This window comes from Capra hircus, chromosome 18, assembly GCF_001704415.2.
Source record: "Capra hircus breed San Clemente chromosome 18, ASM170441v1, whole genome shotgun sequence".
NCBI classification, from domain to species: domain Eukaryota; kingdom Metazoa; phylum Chordata; class Mammalia; order Artiodactyla; family Bovidae; genus Capra; species Capra hircus.
In genome coordinates, this window is record NC_030825.1 from 9,945,272 (window position 1) to 9,957,282 (window position 12,011).

The following is a 12,011-nucleotide window of genomic DNA, read 5'->3' on the forward strand; positions in this document are numbered from 1 at the left end:
TACCATTTGGAAGAAAAGTTATGACCAACCTAGATAGTATATTCAAAAGCAGAGACATTACTTTGCCAACTAAGGTCCGTCTAGTCAAGGCTATGGTTTTTCCTGTGGTCATGTATGGATGTGAGAGTTGGAGTGTGAAGAAGGCTGAGCACTGAAGAATTGATGCTTTTGAACTGTGGTGTTGGAGAAGACTCTTGAGAGTCCCTTGGACTGCAAGGAGATCCAACCAGTCCATTCTGAAGGAGATCAACCCTGGGATTTTTTTGGAAGGACTGATGCTAAAGCTGAAACTCTAGTACTTTGGCCACCTCATGCGAAAAGTTGACTCATTGGAAAAGACTCTGATGCTGGGAGGGATTGGGGGCAGGAGGAGAAGGGGACGACCGAGGATGAGATGGCTGGATGGCATCACTGGCTCGATGGACATGAGTCTGACTGAACTCCGGGAGATGGTGATGGACAGGACAGGTAGGCCTGGCATGCTGCAATTCATGGGGTTGCAAAGAGTCGGACATGACTGAACTGAACTGAACTGAACTGAACTTATAGGTTAAGGGTGATAGGTTGTGGAGTAGGGAAGATGAACAGGGAAGGGGAGGAGGCCAAGCCCCGATTCAGCAACAAGGGAAGTGAGTTTGGCTCCTGTATTAGCTCAATAACCTGGGGCAGATCAGGAGGCCAGGGTGTCACAGGCGAGAGCGGTCCCCATTGCAGGCCAGGGGATACCCTCATACTTGTTAATCATTAGTTAAGGGCTGTCACCCCCACCCCCTTTGGCAAGAGGAGGAGTGGCTTAAACTCCAGCTGGCTCTCCCTGCTGTGTGCGCGCTTAGTCGCTCAATCGTGTCTGCGACCCCTTGGACTGGAGCCCGCCAGGCTCCTCTGTCCGTGGGGATTCTCCAGGCAAGAATACTGGTGTGAGTTGCCATGCCCTCCTCCAAGGGGATCTTCCCAACTCAGGGACTAAACCCAGGTCTCCTGCATTGCAGGTGGATTCTTTACTGTCTGAGCCACCAGGGAAGCCCTCTGGCTTTCCATGGCCACTGCCTAAAAGGACCCCAGCATTCTGAGCAGCTGGTGGACAAGGTCACAGGTTCTGCTCGCTGGGAGTGAAGTGCGCTGTGGATGAGAGCCCCTCCAGATGGTCAAGGCTCATATACACCGCCGTATGCAAAATAGAGAGCTGGGGGGAGCTGCTGTGTCGCACGGGGGGCTCAGCTCAGTGCTTTGTGATGACCTAGGGGAGTGGGAAGGGGCTTCCTGGGGTGTGGGCTCAAATGGTGAAAACTCTGCCTGTAATGCGGGAGACCCGGGTTTGATCTCTGGGTTGGGAAGACCCCCTGGAGGAAGGAAATAGAGGGGTGGGACTGGGGTGAGGTGGAAGAGAGGCCTAAGAGGGAGGGGGTATATGTGTGTGCTTGTGTGCTAAGTGCTTCAGTCATGTCTGAGTCTTTGTGACCCCTATGGACTGTAGTCCACCAGGCTCCTTTGTCCATGGAATTCTCCAGGCAAGAATACTAGAGTGGGTGGCCACGCCCTCCTCCAAGGGATCTTCCTCATCCAGGGACTGAACCCACGTCTCCTGCATTGGCAGGCGGGTTCTTTACCATTAGTGCCACCTGGGAAGCCTCGGATATATGTATGCATATAGATCCCCTAGAGGAGGGAATGGCAACCCACTCCAGTATTCTTGCCTGGAGAATTCCATGGACAGAGGAGCCTGGAGGGCTACAGTCTATGAGATCACAAAGAGTGGTACATGACTGAAGTGACGTAACATGCACGCATAGTTAATTTATGTCATTGTACAGCAGAAATTAACACAATACTGTAAAGCAATTATAGTCCAATTAAAACAATTTAAAAAAATCATCAAGGATCAGGGGCAGCCTGATATCTGCTAGATACCTCTTATTAGCAGTGTGATCTTTCACAGTACCTGGTTTTAGGCTTTAAACTGTTTTCTCCTCTGTAAACTGGAAATGATACACACACACACACACACACACACACACACATACTCACACTCACAGTTATAGATGGAGCTAGTGGATGAGAAAGAGGAGGGGGAGGGAGGGAGAGAGGTGATTCTGTCTGTTGACGTGGTGACAGGTGAGGTTAGGTAGGATAAAAAGAGAACCAAAAGGGAAAACAATGACTGACAAAGAAATGGAGGGTGCCTCCAGAAGGATTCCCAGAGTGGCATGAAGCCCAGTGTTGGGTGTGGGAGGGAGCTCATTAGGATTTGAAAAAGTTACTTTCTACAAGGAAGATAAGGTCTTCTAGGCAACTGGTTAATCAGCCATGACACACACAGCCAGCACTCATTAAAACTTGTTGAGTTGGATATTTTTTTTTTGAATTGCATAATTTTTAATTGGAATTTGCAAAAGTAGGTACAATGGAAGACAGATAAGGGAAGGGAAGAAGAATATGTTTGATGTGGAAGTCTTTATCTTATGCCCCAAACAGAGTCCTAGTGGATGGTCATCCCTTTCTAGGACTTACTAAACAGCCTGATTTGTGTTCTAAAATGGAATACTGTTGGCCTCAGCTTGGGATTTAGGTTCCTTTGAATTTTTTTTCTGGTGGCCGTGGTGGGGGTTGGGGGTGGGGATGCATATAACACGTGGCTTGTGGGGGATCTTATCTCCCTGTCCAGGAATTGAACCTGCATCCTCAGCAGTGAAGGTCAGGAGTCCAAACCACTGGACCACCAGGGAATTCTCTGGGCTTCTTTAAACTTAACATTCAGTTCAGTTCAGTTCAGTCGCTCAGTCATGTCTGACTCTTTGTGACCCCATGAATCGCAGCACGCCAGGCCTCCCTGTCCATCACCAATTCCCGGGGTTCACTCAGACTCACGTCCATCGAGTTGGTGATGCCATCCATCCATCTCATCCTCTGTCGTCCCCTTCTCCTCCTGCCCGCAATCTCTCACAGCATCAGACTCTTTTCTAATGAGTCAACTTTTCATATGAGGTGGCCAAAGTACTAGAGTTTCAGCTTTAGCATCATTCCTTCCAATGAACAAGGAGGACTATCTCCTTTAGAATGGACTGGTTGGATCTCCTTGCAGTCCAAGGGACTCTCAAGAGTCTTCTCCAACACCACAGTACAAAAGCATCAATTCTTCGGTGCTCAGCTTTCTTCACAGTCCAACTCTCACATCCATACATGACTACTGGAAAAACCATAGCCTTGACTAGATGGACTTTTGTTGGCAAAGTAATGTCTCTGCTTTTGAATAGGTTGGTCATACTTTTCTTCCAAGGAGTAAGCGTCTTTTAATTTCCTGGCTGCAATCACCATCTACAGTGATTTTGGAGCCTCAAAAAATAAAGTCTGACACTGTTTCCACTGTTTCCCCATCTATTTCCCATGAAGTGATGGGACCAAATGCCATGATCTTCGTTTTCTGAATGTTGAACTTTAAGCCAACTTTTTCACTCTCCTCTTTCACTTTCATCAAGAGGCTTTTTAGCTCCTCTTCACTTTCTGCCATAAGGGTGGTGTCATCTGCATATCTGAGGTTATTGATATTTCTCCCAGCAATCTTGATTCCAGCTTGTGCTTCTTCCAGCCCAGTGTTTCTCATGATGTACTCTGCATAGAAGTTAAATAAGCAGAGTGACAATACACAGCCTTGACATACTCCTTTTCCTATTTGGAACCAGTCTGTTGTTCCATGTCCAGTTCTAATTCTTGCTTCCTGACTTGCATATAGGTTTCTTAAGCGGCAGGTCAGGTAGTCTGGCGGTCCCATCTCTTGAGAAATTTTCCACAGTTTATTGTGATCCACACAGTCAAAGGCTTTGGCATAGTCAATAAAGCAGAAATAGATGTTTTTCTGGAACTCTCTTGGTTTTTGGATGGTCCAGCAGATGTTGGCAATTTGATCTCTGGTTCTTCTGCCTTTTCTAAAACCAGCTTGAATATCTGGAAGTTCATGGTTCATGTATTTCTAAAGCCTGGCTTGGAGAATTTTGAGCATTACTTTACTAGCGTGTGAGATGAGTGCAATTGTGCGGTAGTTTGCGCATTCTTTGGCATTGCCTTTCTTTGGGATTGTAATGAAAACTGATGTTTTCTAGAGCTGTGGCCACTGCTGAGTTTTCCAAATTTGCTGGCATATTGAGTACAGCACTTTCATAGCATCATCTTTCAGGATCTGAAATAGCTCAACTGGAATCCCATCACCTCCACTAGCTTTGTTCGTAGTGATGCTTTCTAAGGCCCACTTGGCTTCACTATCCAGGATGTCTGGCTCTAGATGAGTGATCACACCATCGTGATTATCTGGATCATGAAGATCTTTTTTGTACAGTTCTTCTGTGTATTCTTGCCACTTCTTCTTAATATCTTCTGCTTCTGTTAGGTCCATACCATTTCTGTCCTTTATCGTGCCTATCTTTGCATGAAATGTTTCCTTGGCATCTCTAATTTTCTTGAAGAGATCTCTAGTCTTTCCCATTCTGTTGTTTTCCTCTATTTATTTGCATTGATCGCTGAGGAAGGCTTTCTTATCTCTTCTTGCTTTTCTTTGGAACTCTGCATTCAGATGCTTATATCTTTCCTTTTCTCCTTTGCTTTTTGTTTCTCTTCTTTTCACAGCTATTTGTAAGGCCTCCCCAGACAGCCATTTTGCTTTTTTGCATTTCTTTTCCATGGGGATGATCTTGATCCCTGTCTCCTGTACAATGTCATGAACCTCCGTCCATAGTTCATCAGGCACTCTATCTATCAGATCTAGTCCCTTAAATCTATTTCTCACTTCCACTCTACAATCATAAGGGATTTGATTTAGGTCCTACCTGAATGGTCTAGTGGTTTTCCCTACTTTCTTCAATTTAAGTCTGAATCTGTCAATAAGGAGTTCATGATCTGAGCCACAGTCAGCTCCCGGTCTTGTTTTAGCTGACTGTATAGAGCTTGTCCATCTTTGGCTGCATAGAATATAATCAATCTGATTTTGGTGTTGACCATCTGGTGATGTCCATGTGTAGAGTCTTCTCTTGTGTTTTTGGAAGAGGGTGTTTGCTATGACCTGTGCGTTCTCTTGGCAAAACTCTATATTCCAAGGCCAAATTTGCCTGCTACCCCAGGTGTTTCTTGACTTCCTCCTTTTACATTCCAGTCCCCTTAATGAAAAAGACATCTTTTTTTCGGTGTTAGTTCTAAAAGGTCTTGTAGGTCTTCACAGAACCATTCAACTTCAGCTTCTTCAGCTTTATTGGTTGGGGCATAGACTTGGATTACAAGTTGGATGACATCCAACCATCTCATCCTCTGTTGTCCCCTTCTCCCCCCACCTTCAATCTTCCCCAGCATCAGGGTCTTTTCAAATGTGTCAGTTCTTCACATCAGGTGGCCAAAGTATTGGAGTTTCAGCTTCAGCATCAGTCCTTCCAATGAACACTCAGGACTGATTTCCTTTAGGATGCACTGGTTGGATCTTCTTGCAGTCCAAGGGACTCTCAAGGGTCTTCCTCAACACCACAGTTCAAAAGCATCAATTCTTTGGTGCTCAGCTTTCTCCAACTCTCACATCCATGCATGCCTACTGGAAAAATCATAGCTTTGACTAGATGGACCTTTGTATGCAAAGTAATATCTCTGCTTTTTAATATGCTGTCTAGGTTGGTCATAACTTTTCTTCTAAGGAGCAAGTGTCTTATGAGACTAAACCCAGCTCAGCCCCATCTGCCACCCAAAGCCTTGCTCTTAACAGCTGTCATTACCAGTGCCATAGCTACAGTTACCAGTCAGCTATAAATGTTTCCAGAATATAAAATGTGTCATTCATCAGAAAGTAAGTGTTGAACATCTTTTATGGGCACAAGACCCTGCTTGACACAGAACTTGGTAATTGACTGGACACAGGATATGCTCATGAGAGAAGATAAAATGAAAGGCACCACAGATGGGAATGAGGATGCCTGAAAAGGGTGATAATGGAGAGACGCCATATGGCGAATCTGACTTCAGGTTTGAGTTTGAGGGCAGTGAGGGGGCCGTTGGAAATACAGACCTAGATCTTGATTAAGTTTGGAGAAGGAGGATGGAGAAAGAGAAACACAAGCAGCATAGCATGGTTAGTGCTTCAAGGGAAGAGGTCATTGGTATATACTGTAAGGAGTCAATACAGTCCTCAGTGAGCCTATAATTTAGTCAGTCTATCAGATTGTTTTTAATGAACACATATCGTCTTTGATCATTCATTTTAAGCTTAACCTTAGCCCTCTACCAGAGAAGGCAATGGCACCCCACTCCAGTACCCTTGCTGGAGAATCCTGGGGACGGTGGAGCCTTGTGGGCTGCCATTTATGGGGTTGCACAGAGTCGGACACAACTGAAGCAACTTAGCAGCAGCAGTAGCCCTCTATAGAGAGACATAAAAAAGGTATTGCTAAAACTTGGGTAATTTTGTAAAATTTGAATGGGGACTTCATTAGGCATCCTAGATGGCGTGTTGAGGTTGGCGGATATACTCATGGAATGAAGTTCCCCCAGATGTGTTGTAAGCTGTTTGATGGCAGAGACCAGATCTCTTTTATGACCAAGTGCCTTCTCTGTCTCTGAGCACGTTAGAGCCAGCTCAGTGTTCATGAGTGAGAGAGCCATTAGTGAATAAACCAAGCTGGTGAAATGTCCTCCCCTTGTCGGGGTCACTGGTTGGACACAATGGGTTTGTCCCCATAAACTCACTTGCTTAAAGACTTATCTCTGCTGGTTCTTTTTGCCTAGGTCACGCTTGTAGAAAGGTCAGAGTGACATGGCTGAGCTGCGGCGGGCCCATTGTTCTGTAGAGATGTCATTCTTGGCTTGCTCTGGACAGGGCTTTGTGATGATTTGGTTCGAAGTGTGCTCCTGGTCACCCGGGATGCAGCACGAACAGAACACCCTCTGGTTCATACCCCAGCTGCTGAAGCTGCTCTCCCGTGTCACTGGTACCCTCCTCGTCCCCCGAGCATGGCTTCCACGCCAGCACTGCTGACTGTTTTCCTTCTTGACACGGCCTCCTTTGCCTTCCAGAACACTACATGTCCATGCTTCTCCCCCACTGCTCTGTCCTCTGACTCCTCCCTGTCCTTCTTCTTACCCCCTCCCGCTTAGGTGGCCTTTGTCCTTAGCCCTCTTCAGCAGGATTCCTGGTCCAAACAAGTTCATCTCAAAAAAGCCATGAAAGGGCTCGCTTCAGCAGCACATACACTAAAACTGGAATGACACAGATTAGCTTGGCCCTGGGGCAAGGGATAACACACAAAAATACATGCAGTGTTTCATACTTTTCATGTTGTGGTATGGCAGAAACTAGCACAACAATGTAAAGCAATTAATTACACTCCTATTAAAAATTTAAAAAAAAATCGATCCAAGATCATCCTTGCTTGCTGCCTCATAGACATAGCTGCCTTGTCCATTTGTTTTTCAGTCTGTGAACCTTGATTACCCCCCGCATTTTGGTGTCCCCTATTTATGCTCCTAAGGATGAACCCTTTCCAGATGCTGTTCCTTTGCATCATCCCCTACCCTCCAGTTCTGGGCCCTCAGAGTTGGTGATTACATGAGATCATAAGATGTCAACAAATATGTGCTAGGACACGGTGTGGGCAGAGGTTCTGAATCAAGGCCAGGGACATCATGTTAATGGGTAGATGGTTCAGATAGTTCTGTCGTACTGAACAAAATGGAGAAAAACAGACACCTAGGGGTAAGACAAGTCAGTGAATCCAGCTGCCAAAGAGAACAAGACAGGGCTAGGTAAGCAGGGAGCAGGAGGGAGTCTGGGGCAGATATGGAGTGGAATGGAGGAACATGTCTAGCTTGGATGATCCAGGGACGCCTGCATCCATCCCACCCACCTTTGTCACAGAGGGGCGTCTCCTCTTTAAAAGGATTTACCACGCACAACATGTGCTCCCTGACCCCTACTTCCACTCCCTTGCCCACTGGTATGTCTTATGAGTTCCTTCCTCTTATGTATCCTCAGTGGATACAGGTTCGCTGAAAAACAATTCTAAAATTCAAAACCAGAAGCTGCTAGGGACCTGTGTGAAATGCTCTTTGTGTGCAGAGGACTCAAGGCCCAGGGACTGCACTGGATGGATCTTTATTTGAAACAGTCAGCGCCCAACAGGGTCTTAGGTTGAGTGAAACCTCAACTTCATCCTTATGGGTCAAAGGCTTTGGTAGGGCAATTGAAACACTGGGAAAGGATCTGGGTTTCATTGTATTCTGTTTTGAAAAAAATAATTTTATCTATTTGTATTTTTGGCCGTTCTGGATCTTCATTGCCCCATGGGCTATTATCTACGTGCAGCAAGCAGGGGTTACTCCTGTTGCAGTGCGCGGGGTTCTCGCTCTAGTGGCTTCTCTTGTTAGAGACCCGGACTCTGGGGCACATGGGCTTCAATAGTTGCAGTGCGTGGGTTTCAGTAGCTGGGCTCTAGAGCACAGTCTCAGTAGTTGCGGTGCACAGACTTAGTTAAGCCACAGCATGTGGGTTCTTCCTGGACCAGGGATTGAACCTGTGTCTCCTGTGTTTCCAGGTGGATTCTTTCCCCCTGAGTCACCAGGGAAGCCCTGAATCCTATTTTCTATAAACACTCACATTTACTGAGGTCCTGTAGCCTAGAAAGTCAAACCAAACCTGGGCATCATTAAGAAGAATAGAAACAAAACCAAAACTCTGTTCCTCTTTTGAAACAACACAGGTGCATCTAAGTGCAGGTCTGGTCACTGTTATTCAGGGTGAATAGTAGTGTGTAGTGGTTAAGACCACATACTTAGGGCAATGACTGATGCATTTACTAACTCCTGCCTTGCCACTTATTAGTTTTTTGACCTAGGGCAAATTAATCTACCTGCCAGAACCTCAGTTTCTTTATCTGTTAAATGGAGATAATCATATACTGATCTCACTGGGACTGCTGCCAGGATGAAATGAGATAATACACATAAAGGGCCATCTGTAGGTGGTAACTATACTTCTATACAATGCGAGTCATTGCAAATATAATTTTTATAATGAGCCAAAATATGCCTCCTTGGAACATCCATCAGTGCACTTAATCCTGCCCTTGGAAGTCACATAATCTGATTAAACCACTCTTTTGCATGGTAGCCCTTGAAAAATGTGAAGACTGGGTCATATCATAGCCAAATCTGCTTTGAACTAAATCTCCTGATTCGTTTTACCTTTCCCTACTGGCTGGTTTCCAGAACTCTCACCATTCTCTTAAGTTTCCTCTGGACGTTTTCTAATTACTTGACATTACTCTGAGATGTTGACTCAGATTTAACATCATGTGCCATCTTGGTATTAGCAATACAAACCAAACTGGAATTAATGAAATAAAATTAAATCAGTATACATTCAAAGTTCTTCCTTGGATGTTGTTGTTTTGTTTGGTGGGGTCAGTTCATAAGTCCCTTTCTAATATTCCTAGCTGAGTTCTGATCTCATAGAGACAGGCAAGTGGAAATCAAGATGTCAGTTTTATTCCTGATATAAGCCTTGAAGAAGGTATCTTGCTGCTGCTGCTGCTGCTGCGAAGTCGCTTCAGTCATGTCCGACTCTGTGCGACCCCATAGACGGCAGCCCACCAGGCCCCAGTCCCTGGGATTCTCCAGGCAAGAACACAGGAGTGGGTTGCTATTTCCTTCTCCAATGCATGAGAGTGAAAAGTGAAAGTGAAGTCACTCAGTCGTGTCTGACTGTTAGTGACCCCATGGACTGCAGCCCATCAGGCTCCTCTGCCCATGGGATTTTTCAGGCAAGAGTACTGGAGTGGGGTGCCATCGCCTTCTCCAGAAGAAGGTATCTTAGTTGTGTAGTAATAATGGTGCATTGGAAAAGACCCTGATGCTGGGAAAGATTGAGGGAAGGAGAAGAAGGGGGCGACAGAGGATGAGATGGTTGGCTGGCATTATCAACTCAATGGACGTGAGTTTGAGCAAACTCCGGGAGATAGCGAAGGACAGGGGAGCCTAGAGTGCTGTAGTTCATGGTGTCACAAAGAGTGGGACACGACTTAGTGACTGGACAACAGCAAATGGTGCATCCAGTCAAGGCAGGGTTGAAAAGACTCAAGCCTTGCCCACAAGGTAGGGCTTGGGTTGGACAGCTAGGCTATCATAGCCCAATAACACAGGGGTTTTGCATGCTGGGAGATGCTGAGAAAGAGAAGAGAGCTTCCATGTGACATTCTGGCCTCTTGATTTTTCTCCTCTGCTTCTCAGTCCTGATCATTTTCTTTGAACTGTCCTTTTGGTTCTTCTGCTAGAGAGAGAAGAGACCTTTGCACCCACTGAAACAGCCTCCAAAGTTCTTTCCGTCAAAATCACCAACCAGATGCTTTGCTCCACCTCCCAAGGGGAAGGAAGGAGTGGGAGATAGAGCGGAGCTACTGACACACTAATAGATATCCCCGTATACTGAAGGGAGCATGTGCAGTGAGGAAGAAGCGCCCCCTCCTAATATTAGGCTCAGAAAACCAGCTCTCTGGAGGGAGAATGCTAGTATCCAGACTGTGGCTTGCATGATAGAGGTCCAGGGAGGTGTGACCACAAACTCTAACAGGACCGATGGAGGGCTGTTTTCCCACAACCATCCCCCACACCCATTCCATCACACACACATAAACATATATACACAGATGTACTCTTAAGATGCACAATATCGAAAAGAAGGTAGAAGACCACTCACTAGCTCTGGGCCCTTGAATGAGCTGCTTCACCTGTCTGAGGTTAATTATCTTTATGTGCAATGAAGGAACCATGATGGTGTGTCTTCACAGTTCATGTCTGCAATTACCACTCGTCAACTGCCTCCTGGGCACACTTGACATACAATGGGGAGCGCAGACAGACAGGGGTCTCTGCCCTCATGAAGCTTAGTTCCAGTGGAGAAGAACACAGCACAAACCAATAAAGAGAGAAGATAATCCCAGCCCAGCAAGGATTTGGTGGCATGAAGAGTGACCCTTCCTTCACTGCTGAGGACCACTTTGTACTGGAGGCTATCTATGTGTTAGGAACTGTGACAGGCACTGTGATTAGCATTTTCCTAATTTCATTTAACTTTCGCAAATACCTTATAAATCATTTTTAAATATGTGAAAAGTTTTAAATATATAAAAGTGGGTGAATATATGCAACAAGCCCAATACCCATGTTCTAAAATCATAATCGAGACATTGATAGAAAGTCTATTATTAATCCCACTCAAAGATGTAGAAATTGAGGCTTTCAAGAGATGATACAATTAAGGTTATATAACATAAAAGAAGTAAGTGGCAGTGCTAGAATTTAAATGCAATGTTCTCTGTCTTTGGCTTCCAAGGTGACTCAGACGGTAAAGAATCTGCCTATAGTGAGGGAAACCCTGGATTGATCCCTGGATCAGAAAGATTCCCTGGAGAAGGGCATGGTAACCCGCTCCAGTATTCTTACCTGGAGAATTCCATGGACAGAGGAACCTGGTGGACTACAGTCCATGGGGTCACAAAAGAGTCAGACATGATGAACAACCAAGACACACACACAGAGTTATATTGAATAAACTTATAGTGTTGCAAGGGGACCGATAAGAAGGAAGATGTTACAAGGCAACATAACATGTGAGAATTCAGAGAAGTGAAAGGAAATAAGAGGAAATAAGACCACTTAGGAGGCCAAGGCAGTGGCCAGGAGTTTGGAGAGCAAGCAGCTGATTGGACGGGCACAATGATGGGGGAACGAGAGCACTTACCAGCTCATTGGGTCTAGGTGGTAAAGAAGAGGAGAGACCCGTTACACATTAGACTTCTCCTACTAGGCTGCTGCTAAGTAGCTTCAGTCGTGTCCGACTCTGTGCAACCCCATAGATGGCAGCCCACCAGGCTCCCCCATCCCTGGGATTCTCCAGGCAAGAACACTGGAGTGGGTTTCCATTTCCTTCTCCAAAGCATGAAAGTGAAAAGTGAAAGTGAAGTCTCTCAGTTATGTCAGACTCTTAGCGACCCCAT

The 12,011-nt window shown here is 45.7% G+C and overlaps 1 protein-coding gene and 1 pseudogene across 1 annotated transcript in view; both read left to right on the plus strand.

Annotated features, from left to right (window-relative positions):
* HSD17B2 (hydroxysteroid 17-beta dehydrogenase 2) overlaps positions 1 to 12,011 on the plus strand; it is a 99,466-nt gene that overhangs the window by 11,130 nt on the left and 76,325 nt on the right. The window lies entirely within an intron of this gene.
* Positions 6,884 to 12,011, plus strand: part of LOC102171181 — a 51,468-nt pseudogene continuing 46,340 nt past the window's right edge.